Source organism: Pteronotus mesoamericanus, unplaced genomic scaffold (genome assembly GCF_021234165.1).
Source record: "Pteronotus mesoamericanus isolate MK-2021 breed Mesoamerican mustached bat unplaced genomic scaffold, CSHL_Meso_final contig_100, whole genome shotgun sequence".
NCBI lineage: Eukaryota > Metazoa > Chordata > Mammalia > Chiroptera > Mormoopidae > Pteronotus > Pteronotus mesoamericanus.
Window position 1 is genome coordinate 16,803,347 of NW_026554999.1, and position 23,551 is coordinate 16,826,897.

Sequence of the window (23,551 nt, forward strand, 5' to 3'; positions counted from 1 at the left end):
AGGTGAGTGCCCTGGCCAGAAATCAAACCCATGACTTCCAGGTTGACGGATGGTGCTCCAACCAACTGAGCCACACCAGCTAGGGTTCAGTGAGAAGTTAAAAAAGAGGTAGTAAGAATTTAAAAGGACATAGAAACCATAAAAATGAACCAGTCATAAATGAAGAATACAATATCTGAAATGAATAATACACTAGAAGGAATCAACAGCAGGTTAGATGAAACAGGGGATCAAACCAATGATTTAAAGAAGTAGATTACAGTGAACACTCAAGCAGAGCATCAAAAAGAAAAGTGAATTTTTTAAAAAAGAGGAAAGTCTAAGGGACCTCTGAAACAACATCAAGAATAACAACATTTGCATCATAGAAGTACCATAAAAAAAAGAGAGTGAGCAAGAGAACAAGGACCTTTTTGAAGAAATAATGGATGAAAACTTTAACTTGGTGAAGGAAAAAGTCAACAAGTTCAGGAAATACAGATTCCCCATCAAGATGAATCCAAAGAAACTCACACCAAGACACCATAATTAAAATGGCAAAGGATAAACACAAAGAAAGAATCTTAAAAACAGCAAGAAAGAATCAGTTAGTTACCAACAAGGGAGCTCCCATAAGGCTGTCAGCTGATTTCTCAACAGAAACAGTTCAGGCCAGAAGGTATTGGCATGAAATATTCAAAGTGATGAAAAGCAAGGGTCTACAACCAAGACTACTCTATCTAATAAGGCTATCATTTAAAATTGAAGGCAAAATAAAAGAGCTCCCCAGGAAAAAACAAAAACAAAAACAAAAAAAACCAAAAAACCCCACAACAAACAAACAAAAAACCAGTCCTAGATTCTGGCCAAGATGGAAGCATATGCAGAAACACTTGGCTTCCTCGCACAACCAAAAGCAGGATAACAACCAATTAAGAAACAAAGAACAACTGGTACTGCCAGAAAATCTAACTGCATGGAAGTCCAACAACCAAGGAGTTAAAAAATATTCATCCAGACAGGTAGGAGGGGTGGGGATAGGGAGCCAAGGCAGAGAGGATGTGCAGCAAGGCAAAGTGGCAGACCCCGTGGGTGATCCCACATTCACGCACAGATAAGCAAGGAAGAACAATGGAGGCACTAGAAAGACCATGAAATCCTGGGTTTCAGTTCAGGAAACTAAAGATTCAAAACCCCTGGCTGTTAAAAAATCTGTGGTGGTTATGGCTGGAGAGGGAAACTCCCAAACTCACACAAGAATCCATTGGAGAGGGCCACAGAGTCCTAAAATGTACGCAAACCCACCCACCTGTGAATCAGCATCTGAAAGGGCATAGTCCACTTGTGGGAAGTGAGGGAAGTGATGGAAAGTGGGATGAGAGCTGAGCAAGTGGCATTGTTCCCTCTCTGACACCTATCTCACAGACAGTGCCACAACACAGCAAAGAGGGTTACCCTGCCCTGGTGAATACCTAAGGTTCCATGCCTTACCACACATAGCAGGTGCATCAAAACAAAGAAATATGGCCCAAATGAAAGAATAGATCAAAACTCCAGAAAAAGAACTAAGCAGCAAGGAGATAGACAACCTATCTGATGCAGAGTTCAAAACACTGGTAATCAGGGTGCTCACAGAAATGACTGAGCTTGGTCATGAAATGAAGTCTACACAAAGCGAAATAAAGGAAAATATACAGGGAACCAACAGCAAATGGGAGGGAACTGGGACTCAAATCAATGATATGTAAAAAAGGAAGAAATAAACATCCAACTGGAACAGAATGAAGAAACAAAAATTCAAAAAAAATGAAGGCAGGTTTAGGAACCCCTGGGACAACTTCAAATGCTCCAACATCTGAATCATAGTGGTGCCAGAAGAAGAGGAAGAACAAGAAATTGAAAACTTACTTGAAAAAATAATGAACAAGAACTTCCTCAATCTGGCAAAGGAAATCCAGGAAACCCAGAGAGTCCCAAAGAAATTGGACCCAAGGAGGACCACACCAAGGCACATCATAATTAAGTTACCCAGGATTAAAGATAAGGAGAGAATCTTAAAGCAGCAAGAGAAGAGAGTTACCTACAATGGAGTTCCCATAAGACCATCAGCTGATTTCTCAAAAGAAACTTTGCAAGCAAGAAGGGGCTGGAAAGAAGTATTCCAAGTCATGAAAAGCAAGGACCTACATCCAAGATTACTCTACCCAGCAAAGCTAACATTTAGAATGGAAGGGCAGGTAAAGTGCTTCCCAGATAAGGTCAAGTTAAAGGAGTTCATCATCACCCAGCCCTTATTATATGAAATGTGAAAGGGACGTATCTAAGAAAAAGAAGATCAGAAATATGAACAGTAAAATGACAACAAACTCACAACTATCAACAACTGAACCTAAAAAACAAAAACAAAAACTAAGCAAACAACTAGAACAAGAACAGAATCACAGAAATGGAGATCATACGGAGGGTTATCAGCAGGGACGGGGAGGGACAGAATGGTGGGAAAATGTGCAGAGAATAAGAAGCATAATAGGTAGGCACAAAATAGACAGGGGGAGGTTAAGAATAGTATAGGAAATGGAGAAGCCAAAGAACTTATACATACAACCCATGGAACTAAGGGGGAGGTGGTTTGGAATGGTGGAGGAGAGGGTACAGGGAGGAGGGGGATAAAGAGGAGAAAAAAAATGGGACAACTGTAATAGCATAGTCAATAAAATATACTTTAAAAAAATCAACCAACTTCACTTGTCAGCGCTCCTCTGAGGTAGAGGCAATGCTGCGCTGGACCCAAGTTTCACTTTCTGGGATTGGACTTTGATCCATTAGAATCATGAGCAACTACAGTGTGTTCTTGGTTGGCCCACCTCCTTGGGGTTTCCGGCTGCAAGGTGGCAAGGATTTCAACATGCCTTTCGCAATCTCTAGTCTAAAAGATGGTAGCAAAGTATCCCAGCCAAATGTGAGAATAGGCGATGTGCTTCTCAGCATTGATGGAGTAAGTGCCCATGGAATGACTCATCTTAAAGTCCAGAACAAGATTAAAGGTTCTACAGGCTCCTTGAATATGACTCTGCAAAGAGCATCTGCTACATCCAAGGCTGAACCAGTTCCTGTTCAAAACAGAAAACCTAAAGAAGTAGTTGAATCTGTGCCTATTACATCTCCTGCTGTGTCCAAAGTCACTTCCACAACCAACCTGGCCTGCAATAAGGCACCATGACCCTTTGGTTCTGTGTCTTCACCAAAAGTCACATCCATCCCCTCACCATCGTCTGCCTTCACCCCAGCCCATGCAACCACTTCATCACATGCTTCCCCTCCACCTGTGGCTGTTGTCACTCCTCCCCTATTTGCTGCACCTGGACTGCACGCTAATGCCAATCTTAGTGCTGACCAGCATTCACCTGCACTGAGCGCTGGTAGACCTGCAGTTAATGTCCCACGGCAGCCCACAGTCACCAGCATGTGTTCCAACACTGCTCAGGAGCTACGAGAGGGACAGAGAAGAGGATCCCAGGGTGACAGTAAACAGCAAAATCGCCCACCGAGGAAACACATTGTGGAGCGCAATACAGAGTTTTATCACATACCTACTCGCAGTGATGCCAGCAAGAAGAGACTGACTGAGGATACTGAAGACTGGCGTCGAAGGACTGGCACAATTCAGTTTCGTTCTTTCCGAATCCTGGCCCAGATCACTGGGACTGAGCATTTGAAAGAATCTGAAACTGAAAACTGATTATAAAAAGAAGGCAAACAATACCCAGGAGCTTTCTCAGCCTTGGCTTCACCAGTAGCTTCAGCACAGAGCATGCCTGAGAGGCCGGAAAGCCCAGCCTTTGCCAGACCAGGGGTGGCCAGTCTCACAACTGCTGCTGCCTTCAAACCTGTAGGATCCACCAGCATTATCAAGTTACCGAGCTGGCAATGGCCAAACCAAACAGCACCTTCCACTGGAAGAATCTCAGGAGAAGCAGCACTGGCCACCTCAGCTTCAGGGCAGCCCCAACTGAGTGACCAGGACATTTTAGTGCAAAGAGCTGAGCACATTGCAGCAGGGAAGCGCACTCCAGTGTGCGCCCACTGTAACCAGGTTATCAGGGGACCATTCCTAGTGGCACTGGGAAAATCTTGGCACCCAGAAGAATTTAACTGTGTTCACTGCAAAAATACAATGGCCTACATTGGATTTGTAGAGGAAAAGGGAGCCCTCTATTGTGAGCTGTGCTATGAGAAGTTCTTTGCTCCTGAATGTGGTTGATTCCAAAGGAAGATTCTTGGAGAAGTCATCAATGCTTTGAAACAAACTTGACATGTTTCCTGTTTTGTGTGTGTGGCCTGTGGAAAACCCATTCGTAATAATGTTTTTCACCTGGAGGATGGTGAACCTTACTGTGAGACTGATTACTATGCGCTCTTTGGTACTATATGCCATGGGTGTGAATTTCTCATAGAAGCTGGTGACATGTTCCTGGAAGCATTGAGCTACACCTGGCACAACACTTGCTTTGTGTGCTTGTTATGTTGTGAAAGTTTGGAAGGTCAGACCTTTTTCTCCAAGGAGGATAAGCCACTTTGTAAGAAACATGCTCATTCTGTGAACTTTTGAAAGTCAACATTTCAGAAGAAAAGAAAGTTGAAGAGAAAGAGGAGAATTAAAATTACCAATTGAAATTTAGATTTAATATATATATGGACATTTGAAAAATAATAGTAGCCCTGAAGGGATAAATTCCAGATTTAAAAATAAAAATCTGTGAAGAAATATTTGGCTTCATAACATAAAGAGACTGTCTGACATTTGTTATTACTTTTTCCCAGTATGTTATGCTCATAAAATAACTTTTATAAAAACCAATTTCCTGGTTGACTATTAAATTCATCTTAGAATAAATTAGTGAAGAATTAAATTTAGAATAAAAATTCCAACCTCTGTGCTGAAATAACTATGCTTTCTTTCCTTAATAGGTAGTTATGAGTAAGTCTGTAAAAGGCAATGAAAATGCCTTGTACTTTATCAATAAGTGAAAGTTTATATTTTTTAAAAATTAGTGTTTTTCTTTAAAACATTAAATAGGAGTTTAAACAGAGAATTTTATTAATAGTACTATGTGTCCATTTTTAAAAACTGTGTGCATTTTTAAAAATTTTACAGCTGATCATTCCAATAGGAAAGGTCAATGAGATTTTTGTGTCAAAATGTGTCATGCCAATAAGAGATGCTATATTTTTTATACCCTTTGAAAGTCACCATAAATCTCAAATTTTCACCTTTTATTAAAATATGACCATTTTTACTCATTGAGTATGTTTTATCACCTACAGTGGTCAAACTCCCTTTTTTCTCTCTTCCTTCATGCTCTGATAAAGAGCTAATTGAACATCTTTGGACTGTGATTGTTTTCTCTCTCTTTAAAGAGAATGAATAGGAAAGAACATGGTTGGGAATTATGGTAAATTAGAGTACTAGATACAAAATATTCTCCTCCCCAGATTTCCCCTTTTTGACAGTGAATTAGTTTCACAGTTATCCTACTGACTGATGGACATTTGAGAGCTCTCCTTGCAGAATAATATTTTTTAATTCTTCATTAGAAAAATTTAAAATTGGTTTGTGGATGTGATAAAATCTAGATTGTGTTTTCCTTTTGATAGTTCTCTTTTAACAAACAAACCACTTCCAGATGTGATCACGAAGTCTGGAAAACTTTCATGCACAGAGGTTTGGTAGTAGAGGAAGAGAACATGCCTAATTATGCAGGCTGGCCCATTGTTTGTTTCTTCATTTGGGGGAAAAATACATAGATACAACATGAACGCAGAGAAACAACTGTGGTAAAATTGTAATACATCCTATTGACATTTGCCCAATGAGAAAAGAAATTATAACATTTGATAATTTTTCTCGTTGTTTTCAGAATGGATGAAAGTTCATGATCCCACTAAGTTATAGTTTAAATCTGTTTGGAGCTAGATGCTCTTAAATTTGAGGTTGAGCTCCAACTCCTTCCTCTCCCAATCACTTACTAATGACTTCACTTCCATTGTGTACATGCTTCTTATAAAGAAGAATTTTAGGCTACCATATTTGTTTAATCTCCCTAAGAACTTTTCAAGACATCTGTCCTGAAAGCTGTTAATTTATGATCTAGCAGATTTAAATTATATGCAGATAATAATTAACTGGGGATAAGGAATGAGAAGGGTGGCACAAAGTGGCAAACTGAATGCTTCACCAGTAGCAACCCCAAGCCACCTCCTCGCCCTGTATCTTGTAGGGAGGCAGGAAATTGTCTTGTTTTTGTTCTTTTTTTCTAAGTGCTGGAACTGAATTGTGTATTATTTCTCATTGCTGCTGAAACAACCTATAAAAGACATACTGGCTGACATGCATTGTCATCTCTTAATGTCAGCCTTTTGCTTTACACAGCATAAAATTAGTTGGTGATTTTCTTTCAGTGTGGTAGAACATTTTTTTTGTTATTTAGGTTTGCTTTCATAGATTATATGCCAAGATAGTTTTTGATAAGTCAATGGCATTTGGGTATTTCCTTCAAAGAATTATATTTGACCTGGATTTCTAATAAAGTTATCTTACATTAATATATCATTCTACTAGACTTTTCTTTTTACATATTATTCATAGAGCATAATGTTGTATTTCTCTAAATTTTATCCCTAAGAGGGTAACATTACTTCCTAATTTATCATTGTCATTGTGCTTTGTTTTGCTCTTCTCTGTAAAACAGTTAATCCTATGAAATAAATATTGATTATAACCCAGAAGAATCTCTGTATTTTCCAGTGAATAATGCCATATTTAATACACCAACATTAATCTTTTTTAATAACTCAAACTGAGCACTTTATTCTTCTGGTGGGCTCCCTCAATATTTATTTTTCTGATTATAAAAGTTCTATATCAGTAGCCTTTTTAAAATTATTACATCTTTACTGTAGAGCATTTACTCTTAATCTCTCTAGATGTATATTTTGGAATGCTGTACTTAGTAGAATACAGATAGAATACAGTTTGAAATCATAGTACGTGACTGTAAAACATCCCCTATTTGGACTTTCAAGTTTCAGAATGTTAGTAATAGGTTCAGACTTTAGCATTTCTCTGGACTTACAAGGACAGAGTGTTGCCCACTGAAGTAGCATCCTAAAAGTAATCCCCTGTGCTTATGCTTATAGTAGCTTACATGTTTCCTCTTGATTCATTTAGAGTCTAAAACTAAAACCTAATCATTTGATCTGTATTAAGACAAACAGAAATGAGGGTTTAAATCTTCAAAATATTAGTGCAGCATTATATTTAAAAATTATCAACAACAAAAATGTATTTATGGTATACCATTTTCAAGGAGCACTATACTAGGATCACTTTTATAGAAAGGAATTACTTCCTCTCCCTGTTCAAGTGTGGATCTAGCAGTGGTATGTTATTAACATTTTTGTGATGTTTGCAGTGTAGTCATCCCTATTGAAAGGAGAGACTTTTCAGACAGGGAAGGGAAAATACACAAATCTGGCCTTTACCCAGATGTGGCTTTGGTTTGTCACTCTGCATCCCCCAAATATTTTAAGGTATTAGGTTGGGATTCTCAATGTATCATTTGCCTTATCTATTCTATTAGTCTCTATTTTCTGTTTCTTTACATTTTTAAGTTTGTATTAATTCCTGTGCTGTTTTGCTTTTGGATGTATTTTATTTTTTTTTATTTAATTTTAATTTATTTTTTCAAATACATTTGTCTCTGCCTACCCCCCACCACTTTCCCTTGCCCCCTCCCTCCTTCTGGATGTATTTTCTAATTAAAAAAACACATGAGAAGTACAATCAGTATAGTAATACCTTAATGACCACATAATAAATAAATGGCTGCAGTGATGTAAAAAACAATACACAAACAAAAAAAAAACCTAGGTAGTACATTACCACCAAACCAGTGTTGCAAGAAATAGTAAAGAACCTGCTTTAAAAGAAGAAGAAGAAAAAGAAATAAAGAGGAACATAGGTATAAAGAAAAAATGGTGGTATAAAATGGCGGCGAGGTAGGTGGGAGCTGAACCCACTTGCTGGTGCACCCATTTGGGACACCTAGCTGATCATCTGAAGAACAAAGTGAAGAGCCAACGGAATCCCAGCTTACATGAAGTTTGTGAGCCAAAGATTGCAGAGGACATTTAAAAACGAATGGTAGGGAGAATTCGTAGGCTGACAGGAAGGTCTCAGGCCCTGTGCCACTGGGACCGTGGCTGCTGCAGGAGTTTTGGAGGAGAGCTGGATCAGTGATTGTAATTGGACAGCTCCCTCCCCTCTCAGAGCAAGGAAGTCACAGACCCACGCCAGGAGAGACCTGGGTGCTTGAAGTCTCTAGGGGGATAAAGATGCAATGGGAGACACACAGCAAGCGGTCTTCCCTGGCTGGGACTGTGGTCACTGGCTGGAACAGTACCAGAGAAATTGGGGAACCAGGTGACACCTGAAGATGGAAGAAGAGTTGGGCTGTGACTGACCATGAGCCAGAGAGTCCCGGGTCTGGTCAGAGACTTGGGCTATGTGAAAAGCCAGGTGCTTGTTAGGAATGCCCGTCCGCAACCAAGTGGAATTCACTCAAAAAAAGGCTCTCAGCCACTGTGCAAGAACCACTCGTGCAGTGGCTGGGCCAGCAAAGAGGGAGGAGGAGGGGGTGATTTGCTCCAAATCAGGGTGCCCCACTGATTGATCAAAGAGGGGCAGCAGAGGTTCAGAGAGGTAGCAGTCACCAGAGAGACTTAATTTAATAGGGGAACTAAACTGCCCTGAAGGGACTTTGTGTGCACACAGCGTCTAGGCCAGCAAAGCATGAGGAAGAGGGGTGTGAGTTGCTCCCATTTGGTGCACCTCACGGACTAATCAAAGGGTTGCACAACGAGGTGGATTAAAGGCCTGGCCTGGCACACATGGACACTGTGGGCTGCGCAGCACTCTGAGGGCTTGAGGTAAAGGGTGGACACCTGTGAATACTGTAGCCCAAACCCAGTCCCCATCCTCACAGATACACATGAAAGAAAAAAAACAGAGTCCAGAACCCCTCTGCCTACAGCATCCAGGAATACCAGAAGAACCCACTTGGCGGGTTTAAAGTCAGCAGGAGGCTTCCTTTTTTTTTCTTGCAAGTATAAGACAATAAGACCTAGGTCTGTGAAAGGACCAAAGACTGATCCGAAGAGGGATCAGAAGGCTAACACCAACACCTGAGACAAATTTCACTTTCCTATCCTTCAGAACTTGCATTTTTTTGTTATATATATAAAACAAATATATAAATAAAATAAATAAATATATATATTCCCTTCCTTCCATTTAGTTTTCCTGTTTGGTTTGCTTGTTTGATTTCATTGTTTGGTTTTCTTTGTTCTCCCTTTCATATTGCATTTTAACTTTTCTTTTGTCACCACAATCATATTCCAATAACACACTACTCTTGGTCTTTTACTTTTTATTCTTTTTATTCAGATTATATATTTCTTGCCATATTATTTTTGGTCCAAATCCCACACAGCACCCTTCCCTGGTCTTGGTCCATTTCATTATCTTCCTGAGCTTCATTACTGCTGTGGTTAACTTTATTCTCTTGCACACTACCCCAAGCTTCTATCCCTTACTCTCACTATATCTCACCATATAACCTTGCATAAGGGAGTCAGCTCACATTTTTTCCCCTCTAATAAAAGTCTTATCTTTTTTTCACCTTTTATAAAAAGTGGCTAGTTAGGTGAATCATCATGGTTATTGCTGTACTTCTCCAAAGGATCTCCTATCTGTTCTCTACTTGTTCATACTTTAAATACCATAGAATACTCTCCCGTTGTCTTAATCCATTTCGCCTTTGCCCTTCCCCTGATCACATACAAGATAAGGTGGGAGTTGTGAATACCACTAAACCCACTGGAAGAGACAACCTACCAACAAAGGATCCACGAACAAGTAAAACCCAAGTATAACAAGAGAGCCCACACAAACAGAAGAAAGGGCACTCTAGAGCATCCAGACAAGGAAATCAAATAGACCACACCACTGAGTCCAGCAGAAGTCCTACAACGGAAGTTCACCATACAAAGAGAGCTGGCAAAGCAGAACATCGAGAATCACAGAAACAAATAAAAAGAGTCACCTAAAATGGGGACACAAAGGAAGAGCCTGCAGTCGAAAGGAATGGAAGGCTGACTCTTCACTAAAAGAGCTAAATGAAATGGAGGCAAGCAGACTATCAAATATAGAATTCAAAAAGATGGTTATAAGGATGCTCAAGAAATTCCTAGACAACTACAAGGAACTGAGTGAGAACTACAACAGTACGAAAAAGGAAATAGAAACTATAAACAAGAAGCAGGAAGAAATGAAGAATACAATTTCTGAAATAAAAACACATTAGAATGAATAACAAGCAGATGAAACAGAGGATATAACTAGTGATCTGGAAAACAAGGTAAAAAGAAATACCCAGGTAGAGCAGCTGCACAAAAAAAGACTAAAAAAATATGAAGATAGCTTAAAGGGAACTGCAAAACAACATGAAATGCAACAACATGTGAACCATAGGACTAACAGAAAGAGACAAAAAAGATCAAGGGATAGAAACTCCGTTTCAAAAAATGACAGAAAACTTCTATAACCTGGAGAGGGGAAAACCCATGCAAGTTCAGGAAGCACAGAGGGACCCAATCAGGATGAACCCAAAGAGGCCTACTCCAAGACACATCATAATTAAAATGCCAAGTTTTAAAGACAAAGAGAGACTCTTAAAAGCAGCAAGGCAGAAACAAGAAGTAACATACAAGGGAGCTCCGATAAGGCTTGCAGCTGATTTCCCAGCAGAAACACTCAATCCAGAAGGGAATGGCAAGAAATAGCCCAAGTATTGAAAAACAAAGGCCTGCAACCAAGACTATTCTACCCAGCAAGGCTCTCAGTTAAAATGGAAGGTGAAATAAGGAGTTTCCCAGGACAAAAGAAGGCTGAATGAGTACACCTCCACCAAACGAGCACTGCAAGATATGCTAAAGGGGCTGCTATAAAGAGGAAGAAAAAGAGTGAGAGAGAGAGTGAGGAACACAAGTATAAAGCGGGGAAAAGTGAATAAGTACTTACCAATAATAACCTTAAATGTTAATGGAATAAATCCTCCCATCAAAAGACATAGAGTAGCTGAATGGATAAGAAAACATGACCCACACATATGCTGCCTACAAGACACCCACCTCAGAAAAAAAGATCTACGCGGACTGAAAGTGAAAGGTTGGAAAAACATATTCCAAGCAAATGTATAGGGGAAAAAAAAAAGCTGGGGTAGCAATACTTATATCAGACAAAATACACCTTTAAAAAAAAGAGACAGTGAAAGGCACTTCACAATACTCAAGTGAAGAATCAATTAAGAAGACATAAACATTGTAATCACACAAGCACCCAACATAGGAGCACCCAAATATATAAGGAAAATCTTGGACGATTTCAAGAAAGATATAGACAGCAACACACTGATAGTAGGGGATTTTAACACCCCACTGTCAAAAATGGATAGATCTTCCAAACAAATAATCAACAAGGATATTGTGGGGCTGAATGATGCATTAACTCAAATGGACTTAACTGACATATATAGAACCTTACATCCCAAAGAAGCAAAATACACATTCTTTTCAAATGCACATGGAGCATTTTCAAAGACAGACCACATGATAGGACAAAAAACAAGCCTCAACAAATTCAAGAAAATTGAAATCATAACTAACATTTTCTCAGACCACAAAGGCCTGAAACTAGAAACCAACCTCAGGAAATAAACTCAAAAACACTCGAATTCATAGAGACTGAACAGCATGCTATTAAAAAATGAATGGGTTAATAGTGAGCTCAAAGAAAAAATCAAAAAGTTTCTGGAAACAAATGAAAATCAACACACAGGAGTCCAAAACTCATGGGACACAGCAAAGGCAGTTCTGATTAGGAAAGTTCGTTGTGATACAGGCCTACCACAGATAGAAACATTTCAAATAAACAACCTAACACTACATCTACAAGTACTGGAGGAACGAAAACAAACAAAGCCCAGAGCAAGTAGAAGGAAATAACTAACCAAGATCAGAGCAGAATTAAACAAATAGACATATATTCTTTAGACAGAGACTAAAAGAAGAATTCAAAGAATCAATAAATTCAGGAGCTGGTTCTTTGAACATAAACAAAATTGAAAGGCATTTAAGCAGTCTCATCAAGAAAAAATGGGAGAGGATCCAAATAAATAAAATGATAAATGAAAAAGGAGAGAGTACAACTGATACTACAGAAATACAAAGGATTGTAAGAAATTACTATGAACTATGAGCCAAACAACTTGAAAACCTGGATGAAATAGACAAATTCCTAGAAAAATATAATCTTCCAAAACTGAATGAAGAAGCAGAAAGCCTGAACAGACTGAACAGAACAGCTGGTGAAATTGAAGCAGTAATCAAAAAACTCCCGGCACACAAAAGCCCTGGACCAGATGGTTTCACAGGAGAATTTTACAAAACATTTAAGGAAGAGCTAACCCCTATCCTTCTCAAACTATTCCAAAAAATCCAAGAAGAGGGAAGACTCCCAAACTCTTTTTATGAGGCCGGCATCATCCTGATCCAAAAATCAGATAAAGGCACAACAAAGAAAGAAAACTACAGTCCAATATTGCTGATGAACATAGATGATAAAATCCTCAACAAAATATTGGCAAACCACATCCAGCAATACATTAAAAAGATCATCCACCATGATCAAGTGGGATTCATCCCAGGGATGCAAGGATGGTTCAGTATTCACAAATCAATAAACGTAATACATCACATAAACAAAAGAAAAGGCAAAAATCACATAATATCAATAGATGCACAAAAAGCATTTGATAAGGTACAGCATCCATTTATGATAAAAATATTCAGCAAAGTGGGAATAGAGGGAGCATCCCTCAACATAATAAAGGCTGTATACAAGAAACTTACAGCCAACATCATATTCAATGGGCAAAAACTAAAAGCTTTCCCATTAAGATCAGGAACAAGACAAGGTTGCCCCCTTTCATCAGTTCTATTCAACACAGTATTGGAAGTCCTAGCCACAATGATCAGACAAGAAAAAGAAACAGAAGGCATCCAAACTGGAAAGGAAGAAGTAAAACTTGTCACTGTTTGCAGATGATATGATAATGTACACAGAAAACCCTATAGACTCCACCAAAAAACTACTCAACCTAGTAAGTGAATTTGGCAAAACAATGGGATACAAAGTCAAAATTCAGAAATCCAAGGCATTTTTATACACCAACAACGAAATACCAGAATCAGGAATCGGGGGGGGGGCGGGGGAACCCAGTTGCTTTAGCAACAAGAAAAATAAGGTACCTAGGAATAAACCTTACCAAGGAAATAAAAGACATCTCCTCAGAAAACTACGTAACACTGAAGAAAGAAATTAAGGAAGACATAAATAAATGGAATCATATATCATGTTCATGGATTGGAAGAATTAGCATCATCAAAATGTCCATGCTACCCAAAGCAATTTGTACATTCAACGCAATCCTTACTAAAATACCAATGACATATTTCACAGATATATGTTGGGGACCACTTTGTGTGGTATAGGAAATTGTAGCCCTGCACGAGATACCTTAATGGCCCCCTGCCTGCAAGCCTGGACTGGAAAGCCAGGAATGCTGGAAGGTGTATGGACAGATACTAACACTGAGGGTTGCCTGGGAAATCTGGCCTTAAAAAATACAACATAATTACCGAAGCTTGCTCTGCTTTGCACTGTCCTGATAAGGGAAAAAAAACAGGTGTTTTACTTCACCAAAAGGAGATAACTTCTGAGCCTTGAAAACTGTGCCTTAATGAGCACCTGGTGCCAACTTGTCTGACAGACCTTGATTTAAGACAGACCTCTGTATTTCTTCAACTTATTATCTATAGCCTTTTTGATGTAGATTGATAGGCTTTGCATGCATGCTGTACACTCCTGTACATTTCATTCTCTATAAGAGCCCCTTCAAGAGAAGGGCTCAGGGCGTTTTCCACTAGAGGCAATTGCCACCCTCTCCTGACAGGCAAACTGTGTCTGGTACAGTTCATTTCCTCATCCGCAGTGACCGGAGAGACTCTGCAGGACAGAGTCTCCCTCATCTGGCACCCAAACAGGGACCCTTGGGACCCAGATCAGTCTAAGAGGCTACAAGCCGTGGTCGTAGACCACACACCTACTGGACGGGAGTTTCAGCATGACTTTCATCCCTGGTAAGGGAGCTAGCAGCACCACCACATGTTGGTTATGCTGCGGGTGTGTGTAAGATAAAGGAGCAGGGTGATTTCTTCCAGGGCCATCTCTTGTGCCCATTCATTTTCACTTTTTCTGCCCTTTTTCTCCACCTCAGATAACATCTGACAGTTCAATTTGAATTCAAACAGTCCTTACAGGATCTTGCTTTCTCTCCCTTGAGAGTTTGCTGCATTCTGTGGGCACGGATTGAACTTTTGAAGGCCACAAGGGCTCTCCGTGCAATAAAGACTCCGGTGAAAGGATAAGCTGGATGTGGACCAGAACAGAACACTACACTAGGTTTCCTGCCAGCTGCAAGCAAAAGTCCATGCAACTAGAGGCACACTGTAAAAGCATTCACAGTCCCATCCCTGTGGCACATTTCCCACCCAGGTTTAGTTCTCGAGACGAGAAAGCAAGAATCTAGCTTGGAGCAAAAAGGGCTGGTTTTTTCTGACCTTTTCTCTCCTCTCCCTCTGCTTTCAAATGTAATTAGGAAGTTTCCAGCAATTAAATATTTAAATAGTCAGGACTTGAATGAGTGCTCTAGTCCTGGCCGGGCTCCAAAGATGAGAGGCACATCCTCCCCCGGCTCGGGTTCTCCTCCGGTGTCCCTACGTGAGTACAGGCTTCGCAGGGGTGTCTGAGATCAATTCCTAAGCGGTGCAGGGGCCTCACAGGGAATTCCAATCATGGTAATTAACTTTCAGCTCGTCTGGGGACATGTGATATAAGGATTGGTCACCCAGCACTCTGAGCCCCCCTAGCTGTTTTAGACAGGGGAGTAACCGAGACATGTAAGAGAGTTAGGGTTAACCAAGGGGTTCAACCCTTGGAAGCTCTTCTTCTAAGCAGCGCACATTGACCTACCACACTTATCTCATTCCCTAGCAATTAATCAGAAAAGGCTTAAAATATTAGATAAGGCAGAGTGGAGACGAGAGAAGGCGATAGTGAAAACAAAAACAAAAGCATCTCAGCCACAAAAATGGGCTTGAGACTCTCTAGGGAGCAGATGTACTCTCACCTGCTCCAGCAGCTTCTTAAGGCTGCAGGATATCCTATTAAAGAGAAAAATTTAACCAATTTATTGCAGACAGTAAAGAAATACTGTCTGTGGTTACCAGTTAAAGAAAGGTTCTCTGGATTTAGAAGTATGGGAAAAGGTTGGGCAGAAACTGAAATGGCTTCAGGAAAACAGGACCTCTATAGGACATTGGAATTTATTAACTTGGAGCCTAGTTAGAACAGCTCTCATCCCTGTTCACACTAGAAATGCTTGTAATCAGGAAAGCTCAGACTTAGAGGAAGGGGCCCGTAGGACAGATGCAGGCATGAATACTGAGTCTAATTGCAGGGACCCACCACTGCAAACAGAGAAGGATAGCTCCTCTCTTAACCCTCCTCCCGCCCCACTTTGAGACGATTTACAACCTCTGCCTCCTTCTCCCTCAGATTCTCCTCCGGCATTTACTCAGACAACCACTGTGATACAACAGTGTCTTAGAGAAGCTGCAGAAGCAGGAGATTGGAAAACTTTGTCAGCTTTTCCCATTGTCATTAAGCAATGTGGACAGCCTGTCCACGAGCTGTTGCCTTTTACAATATAGAAAGATTTAAAGAAGAGCATCAAAGACAATGGGCTTCAGCCACCCTGCACTTGAGGGCTTATCTCTGCCATCACTGATGACTATCCAATAGCCCCTTGTGACTGGATTGCTGTACCTAAAACTGTTTTTACCCCAGCCCAAATTATCGGGAATGAAAATCACCCTTCTACCTTTTCACTAATTAGCCACTCTTCAAATAGCTCCTCTACCCCTCACATGGCTTTCAGATACACCTGATCAGTGGCCATTGAAACGGGAGAAGTTAGGAAAAAAAACACAAATTAGTGCAACAGCAATTAGAAGCAGGACATATTGAGCCCTCTAGCAGTCCATGGAATACTCCTAAAAAATCAGGGAAATGGAGACTTATACATGATCTTAGAAAAATTAATGAGGTACTCCAGCCTATGGGTGCTCTTCAACCTGGAGTTCCCAATCCAGCTTGCCTACCTAAGGAATGGCTGCTCTTAGTCATTGATTTTAAAGATTGCTTTTTTACATTTCCTTTAGCTGAAAAGGACAGGGAACAATTTGCTTTCTCTGTTCCAGTTCTTAACACTTCTCAGTCATTACAGAGATTTCAATGGAAAGCTCTGCCTCAAAGCATGTTAAATAGCCCGACTATTTGCCAACATTTTGTTCATCAAACTTTACTACCTATCCGAGAAAAGTTTTCTAATTCAATAATATATCATTGTTATGGACAACACTTTAATTGCTGTTCCATGCTCTGAAACACTAGCCAAAACCTATGTTTACTTAAAGGAGGCAGTCTCTCATGCCGGGTTAATTATTGCCCATGAAAAGGTCCAGCAATCTGAGCCTTGGAGGTACCTAGGGCACATTCTTTTTCACCAGACAGTTCGGCCTCAAACTCTCCAAATCAGTCCATCTGAACCACTAGCTCTTATTAACCTCCAACAACTGTTAGGCGTTATTAACTGGATTCAACCTAGCCTAGGAATTACTACTTACCAGCTTACTCATTTATTCAGCACCTTAAAAGGTGACTCTGATTTAAATTCTCCTAGAATTTCATCCCTCCAGGATAAATTTAGACTTTGTCAATCAACATATCAGTGAGAGGCAGCTCATGAGACTAGACCGTGAATCCCCAGTTAGGCTGTTCTGTTTTCCAACTCTAGGCACCCCCATGGTGTTAATTGGTCAATTACTACCTCAGCTAGGCATGATAGAATGGCTGTTTCTCTCCCATCAACCTCAATGTACCATTACTACTTATATTACAGCCTTATGCCTCCATACTATTAAAGGATGCGAGAGGACTCAACAACTTTTTGGCCATAATCTGGCTGTTATTCATGTCCCTCTTACTCAAATTTACTTACAACAGTGATCCAGTCAGTCTCTAGAATTTCAATGTGCTATCACAGATTTTACAGGCAAAATAGAAATTAGTCTGCCCTCAGATAAATTATTACAAAACACCCCAAATCCTTAATATTTGCCTGAAAGAAAAAAATTAGTAAGACCCTATCTCCAAAGCCTGGACTGTTTTTATTGATGGTTCAGGAAAAACAGAAAAAGCTGTCTGACAGGAAGATGAGAATGGAAGCATTATATTTCCCATGGTCATGCTTCTACCCAAGAAGCTGAGCTCTCAGGAGCCATTGTGGCTCTCCAGCAAGGGCCTCAAGACCCCTTGAATTTAGTTTGTGACTCTGGTTATACTGTATATACTCTCCTTCATATAGATCAAGCTCTCCTTAAGGAGTCTATTGACCCTTCTCTGCTCAGCCTATTTTTAACCTTGAAAACTTTATTAGATAAAAGGGAACATATTCTGTTTGTCACTCACATGCATTCCCAGACAGGTCTCCCTGGTCCTATGCCTGAAGACAATGCTCAAGCTGAAGTTCTAGAGAGTATAATAGATGCCTTTCAAAAAGCTGTTGCCTCTCATCTATTTTTTCATCAAAATAGTCATGCATTTCACAAGTTTAAACTCCCTCATTCTTAGGCTAAATGAATTATCAAACAATGTCCAGATTGCCAGGCCTTAGATAAGGCATTGCCCTCTGTTAGAATTAATCCTAGGGGCCTGGAACCACAAGCAATTTGGCAGACTGATGTCACCCATTACCCCTCTTTTGGGAAGTTTAAATTTATTCATGTCTCTATTGATACCTTCTCTGGGGCATTACATGCCTCTGCCCTTAGAGGTGAATCGGCCAAGAGCGTAAAAGCCCAATGGCTTGAGGCTTTTAGCCATTTAGGCTACCCACAGCAAATTAAAACTGAAAGTGGACCGGGATATATGGCCTGATCCACTCAGGATTTCCTACAAAGGTGGGGAATAAAACAGGTACCCCTTATAATCCCACAGGCCAAGCAATTGTTGAATGCGCTCACCATACTTTTAAAATTTTACTTAACAAACAAAAAAGGGGAAGCCAGGAAATCTCTCCTAAAAATTTGATAATGCTGGCCATGGACACTTACAATTTTCTTAACTGTGAAAATTCTCTTAATGCACCAACTGAAAAACATTTCAATCGCCAAAAGGAAGATAATAAGGGACCCCATCCTTTAGTATTATATAGAGATCCCTTAGGAGAAGGGAAATGGGAGGGGCCGGTTGAATTGTTAATGTGGGGAAGAGGGTATGCTTCTGTTTTAGTACCCACAGGTCCTTTGTGGCTGCCTGCCAAGAGGATAAAGCCATACCATAGGAGACTGGCTCCCTTACCTGATGTGCTTCAACCAATTGGAAAGGACCCGCCATCTGGAGGACCTGACCGATCAGCTATCCCAGATGGTCATAACTGATTGACAGCGAAGGATGCAGGCACAACGTCAGAAGCTGGAGACACTGGCAACCGGGACTCCCCCACCACCTGATCCAAAAGGAGTGACTTGGGGAGACCTAAAAAATCTCAATCATAGGGCTGAAAGACTTATGAAAGATGTAGGGGTCCGAGACACCCCTGAAAATCTATTTTTAGTCTACCTATCAGTGGTGTCTTCTAACTCCACCAAAATTATACTAATGCTTGTCCTGTTTGTTTTGGGGGATTTGGCCTTGCCGCTGATGTTCAACATGTTTACTGGGGTCACATCCTTGATCCACCCACGTTTAAGCTTCACACTTGGTAGAATCTGGAACCTGTTTCTCTAGTAATGACGCCAAATGGATGGGGGGAACCTGACTCCTCCAGATGGGCCTTTAGAAGAAAAATGGCATTGGTTATCTATCCCTGAAAATACCATGTGTCAGAACATTACCTGCTTGTTTCTCTACTTTGTCTGACACTTTGTGCCTTCCCATAGTTTTCAAGTGGTATGCGTATGCCATTGACAGTGAGAAATCTCAGACTAATCTCTCCCTAATAGGAGCTGTAGGTTTCAAGAGGGAGAGAGTGGGAGAGAAAACCACCCCCTGAATGTACCGCTTTGTAAAATCAAAGCCAGGACCACTGAACCAGTCACTTGGTCAATATGCAGAGACCAACAGGCCTCACTCATTAATACTCCTAACACCCCATTTACAGTTGATAAATGGGGTGTCAAGTGGAAAATACCAGGCGCCATACAAGTGAAAATGGGATGGTGTGGTGGGGGAACTAGAGACCCTGTCATCAGAGTTGTTTCCCAGAGTCGCACTAGCCCTTGGCATGTCAATACTTGGAGAATGGGGGATGGGGCTATTGTTTCCTCTCAGAGCTGCAGCTCAGGGGAGTGGTCTGCCTGAGCGGGATGGCTGCTGCTGTATGGGAGACAGGACAGAGCCAGGATCCTGCCGGCTGCTCTCTCAGTTCTCTCCCCCAGGCCTCTGTCCCCGGTCTCTCCTCAGGTGTATCTAGCCCACTCTTCCCCGACCTTTGCTGGAGCCCAGGAGCCCTTGTCTTGGTGTCCCATGGAGCTGGGGAGCACTGTGGCTGCTATGATGAGCTGGCTCAGATGCTGGTGAGCCTGGAGCTGCTGTTGTTCACCCATGACCGTGTTGGGTATGGACAGAGCAAAGGTGAGAGGATGGTAGTGTCTGACTTCCACATTTTCATCAGGGATGTGTTACAGCATGTGGATATCATGCAGAAAGACTACCCAGGGCTTCAGACTTCCTTCTGGGCCACTCCATGGGAGGTGCCATCACCATCTCACTGCTGCAGAGAAGCCAGGCTACTTCTCCGACATGGTTCTCATTTCACCTTTGGTTCTGAACAATCCTGAGTCCACAAAAACTTTTAAGGTCCTTGCAGTGAAGGTTCTCAACCTTGTCCTGCCAGACATGTCCCTGGGCCCAATCGATGCCAGCGTGCTCTCTCAGAATAAGGCAGAGGTTGACCTTTATAACATGGATCCCCTCATCTGCTGAGCAGGACTAAAAGTGTGCTTTGGCATCCAGCTGCTCAATGCTGTCTTGAGAGTGGAGTGGGCCTTCCCCAAACTGACCTTGCCCTTCCTGCTGCTCCAGGGCTCTGCTGAATGCCTGCGTGACAACAAAGGGCCCTACCTGTTTATGGAGTCTGCCAAGAGCCAGGACAAGACACTCAAGATTTATGAATGTGCCTACCACATTCTCCACAAAGCTACCTGAAGTAACCAACTCCATCTTCCGTGAAATAAACATGTGGGTCTCTCAAAGGACGGGGCAATGAGAACAGGGTCCCTACCCTGAGCACACTGTCCAACTAGGCAATCCCACAGTTGGGAAAATGGGCAGAGGAAGGGAAGAAGCTGACCTCTCAGATGTGGCTTGCAAAAAAAAAAAATCACACACACACACACACACACACACACACACACTACTTGGGGAATGGGACTTCTATTCATTGAATGCCTCCTTAGACATGTATATTATTTCGGGGTGGGGTGACTCCTTAACGAAGTTCTCTTAGTTTAGTTACCAATGCTTCCTGGGTTATGGTGTGTACTTCACACCCTTTTCTTTTTCTTGCCATCCCAAGAATGCCTCATTTAACCTATAATAATAATTCCAAGTTATAAACTCTTCATACTTTCCCTGAATCTATTTATGCTAGTTACCTTATTCGCACTACTGTCACTCAACTTAATCTTACTACAATTTTTGTCTTTCGCAGACAAACCAAAATTTCGGTTCCAGTCAATGTCACCTGGGAATGGGAGGGCCTGAGAGGCCTGGCTGCTCTCAACCGTGCCCTTTTCCAGGTGTGGGTGCGGTGCTTCCTAGGAACTCTCATTGCCTGCATGGTCTCTGCTATCATCATTGCTGCCTCTGCGGCAGCAGCTGACACTGCCCTGACAGAGTCTGTCCAAACCTCTCACTCTGTTGATGTCCTTCTTACCAACACCACTCAGGAAATAATCCAGCAGACCCATATTGATCAGGAGATCCTTTCCAGGCTCTCAGGCATAGAATCAGCCGTAATATGGCTGGGAGAATGGCAGGATGCTCTTGGCATTCATCAACAGCTTACGTGTGACCTGGCTTTCTCTAAGTAGTGTGTTATCCCCCTGAAATAGAACTTCTCCCAACACTCTTACGGGGAGATACAACATCGCCTTCGGGGGGCATTTTGTGCTAATCTTAAAGGACAAATTGATCAACTCCAGCTTGAATTGCACCAACAGCTCCAGGATATTAAATGGCTCATTGAGCAGGAGGTCTTTCAGACACTGCATAACAACCTCCACTGACTCAATCCAAAAACTTGGTTTGAGAGACTGAATTAATGTGTTTGGGTCATGGGGGCTGTGGGATGCCTCCAGATTATTGTCATGTTTTGTGCCTTGAGATGCATTTTCAAATTGTTCTCCAGGGTAGAAGCAGGTAGCAAGCTTTGCTAGACTTAATACCATGTCCGCCTTAACAAACAAAAAAGGAGGAGATGGTGGGGACCACTTTGTGTGGTATCGGGAGTTTTAGCCCCCCGTGAACTAGGCCCCCTTCCTGTAAGCCTCAACTGGAAAGCCAGGAATGCTGGGAAGTGCAGGAACCAATACTAACACGAAGAGTCCCCTGGGAAATCTGGCCTTAAAAAATACAACATAATTACCGAAGCTTGCTCTGCTTTGCACTGCCCCGATAAGGAAAAAAAACAGGTGTTTTACTTCACCAAAAGGAGATAACTTCTGAGCCCTGAAAACTGTGCCTTAATGAGCACCTGGTGCCAACTTGTCTGACAGACCTTGATTTAAGACAGACCTCTGTATTTCTTCAACTTATTATCTATAACCTTTTTGATGTAGATTGATAGGCTTTGCATGCATGCTGTACACCCCTGCACATTTCATTCTCTATAAAAGCCACTTCAAGAGAAGGGCTCAGGGCGTTCTCCACTAGAGGCAATTGCCACCCCCTCTCCTGACAGGCAAACTGTGTCTGGTACAGTTTATTTCATCATCCATGGTGACCGGAGAGACTCTGCAGGACAGTGCCTCCCTCAGTATAGAACAAACATTTCAAAAATTTATATGGAACCACAAACAACCCTGAATAGCTGCAGTAATTTAAAAAAAAAAAAGAACAAAGTAAGGGGGAACACAATACTTTGCATCAAACTATATTACAAGGCCATGATAAAACAGTTTATACTGGCATAAGAACAGACACATAGATCAATGGAACAGAATAGAAAGCCCAGAGATACACCCAAGTCTCTATGATCAATTAATATTTGATAAAGGAGGCACAAGGATAAAATGGAGTAAGAATAGCCTCTTCAAAATATGGCATTGGGAGATCTGGACAGCTACATGCAAAAAAATGAAATTCAACCACCAACTTATACCATACAAAAAGATAAACTCAAGATGGTTGAAATACTTAAATATAGGTCACCATAAAAGTCCTAAAGGAGAACATAGGCAGGAAACTCTCAGACATTCTATGCAGCAGTATTTTCACTGATATGTCCCCTAGAGCAAGGGACATAAAGGAAAGAATAAACAAATGGGACTTCACCAAAACAAAAAGATTCCACATGGTTAAGAAAATATCAGCAAATTGAAAAGGGAACCAACTGTATGGGAAAATACATTTGCAAATGATACCTCGGACAAGGGTTTGATCTTCAAAATATATAAAGAACTCACATGATTACACTCCAGGAAGACAAACGATCCAATTAAAAAATGAGCAAAGGACCTGTACAGATACTTCTCCAGGAAGGACATACACAGGGCCCAGAGACATATGAAAGGATGCTCATCGTCACTAGCCATCAGAGAGATGCAAATAAAAACCACAAGATGCCACTTCACTCTGGTCAGAATGGCCATCATAACCAAGTCAACAAAAAATAGGTGCTGGCAAAATCGCAGAGAAAAGGGAACTCTAGTACATTGTTAGTAGGGATGTAAACTGGTGCAGCCACTGCGGAAAACAGTGTGGAATGTCCTCAAAAAACTAAAAAATGGAACTGCCTTTTGACCCAGCCATTCCGCTGCTGGGATTATACCTTAAGAATCCTGAAACACCAGTTCAAAATGACCTATGCAACCCAATGTTCATAGCAGCACAATTTACAGTATCCAAGTATTGGAAGCAGCCTAAGTGCCCATCAGTAAATGAGTGGATCAAAAAACTATGGTACATTTACACAATGGAATACTACACAGCAGAAAAAAAGAAGGAGCTCCTACCTTTCACGACAGCATGGATGGATCTGGAGAGCAT

At 41.3% G+C, this 23,551-nt stretch overlaps 2 pseudogenes; both read left to right on the top strand.

Moving 5' to 3' along the window:
- Positions 1-2,775: 2,775 nt before the first annotated feature.
- On the top strand, positions 2,776-4,588 carry LOC129078904 (PDZ and LIM domain protein 5-like; annotated as a pseudogene).
- Positions 4,589-8,373: 3,785 nt separating this feature from the next.
- On the top strand, positions 8,374-20,549 carry LOC129074365 (monoglyceride lipase-like; annotated as a pseudogene).
- Positions 20,550-23,551: the final 3,002 nt, after the last annotated feature.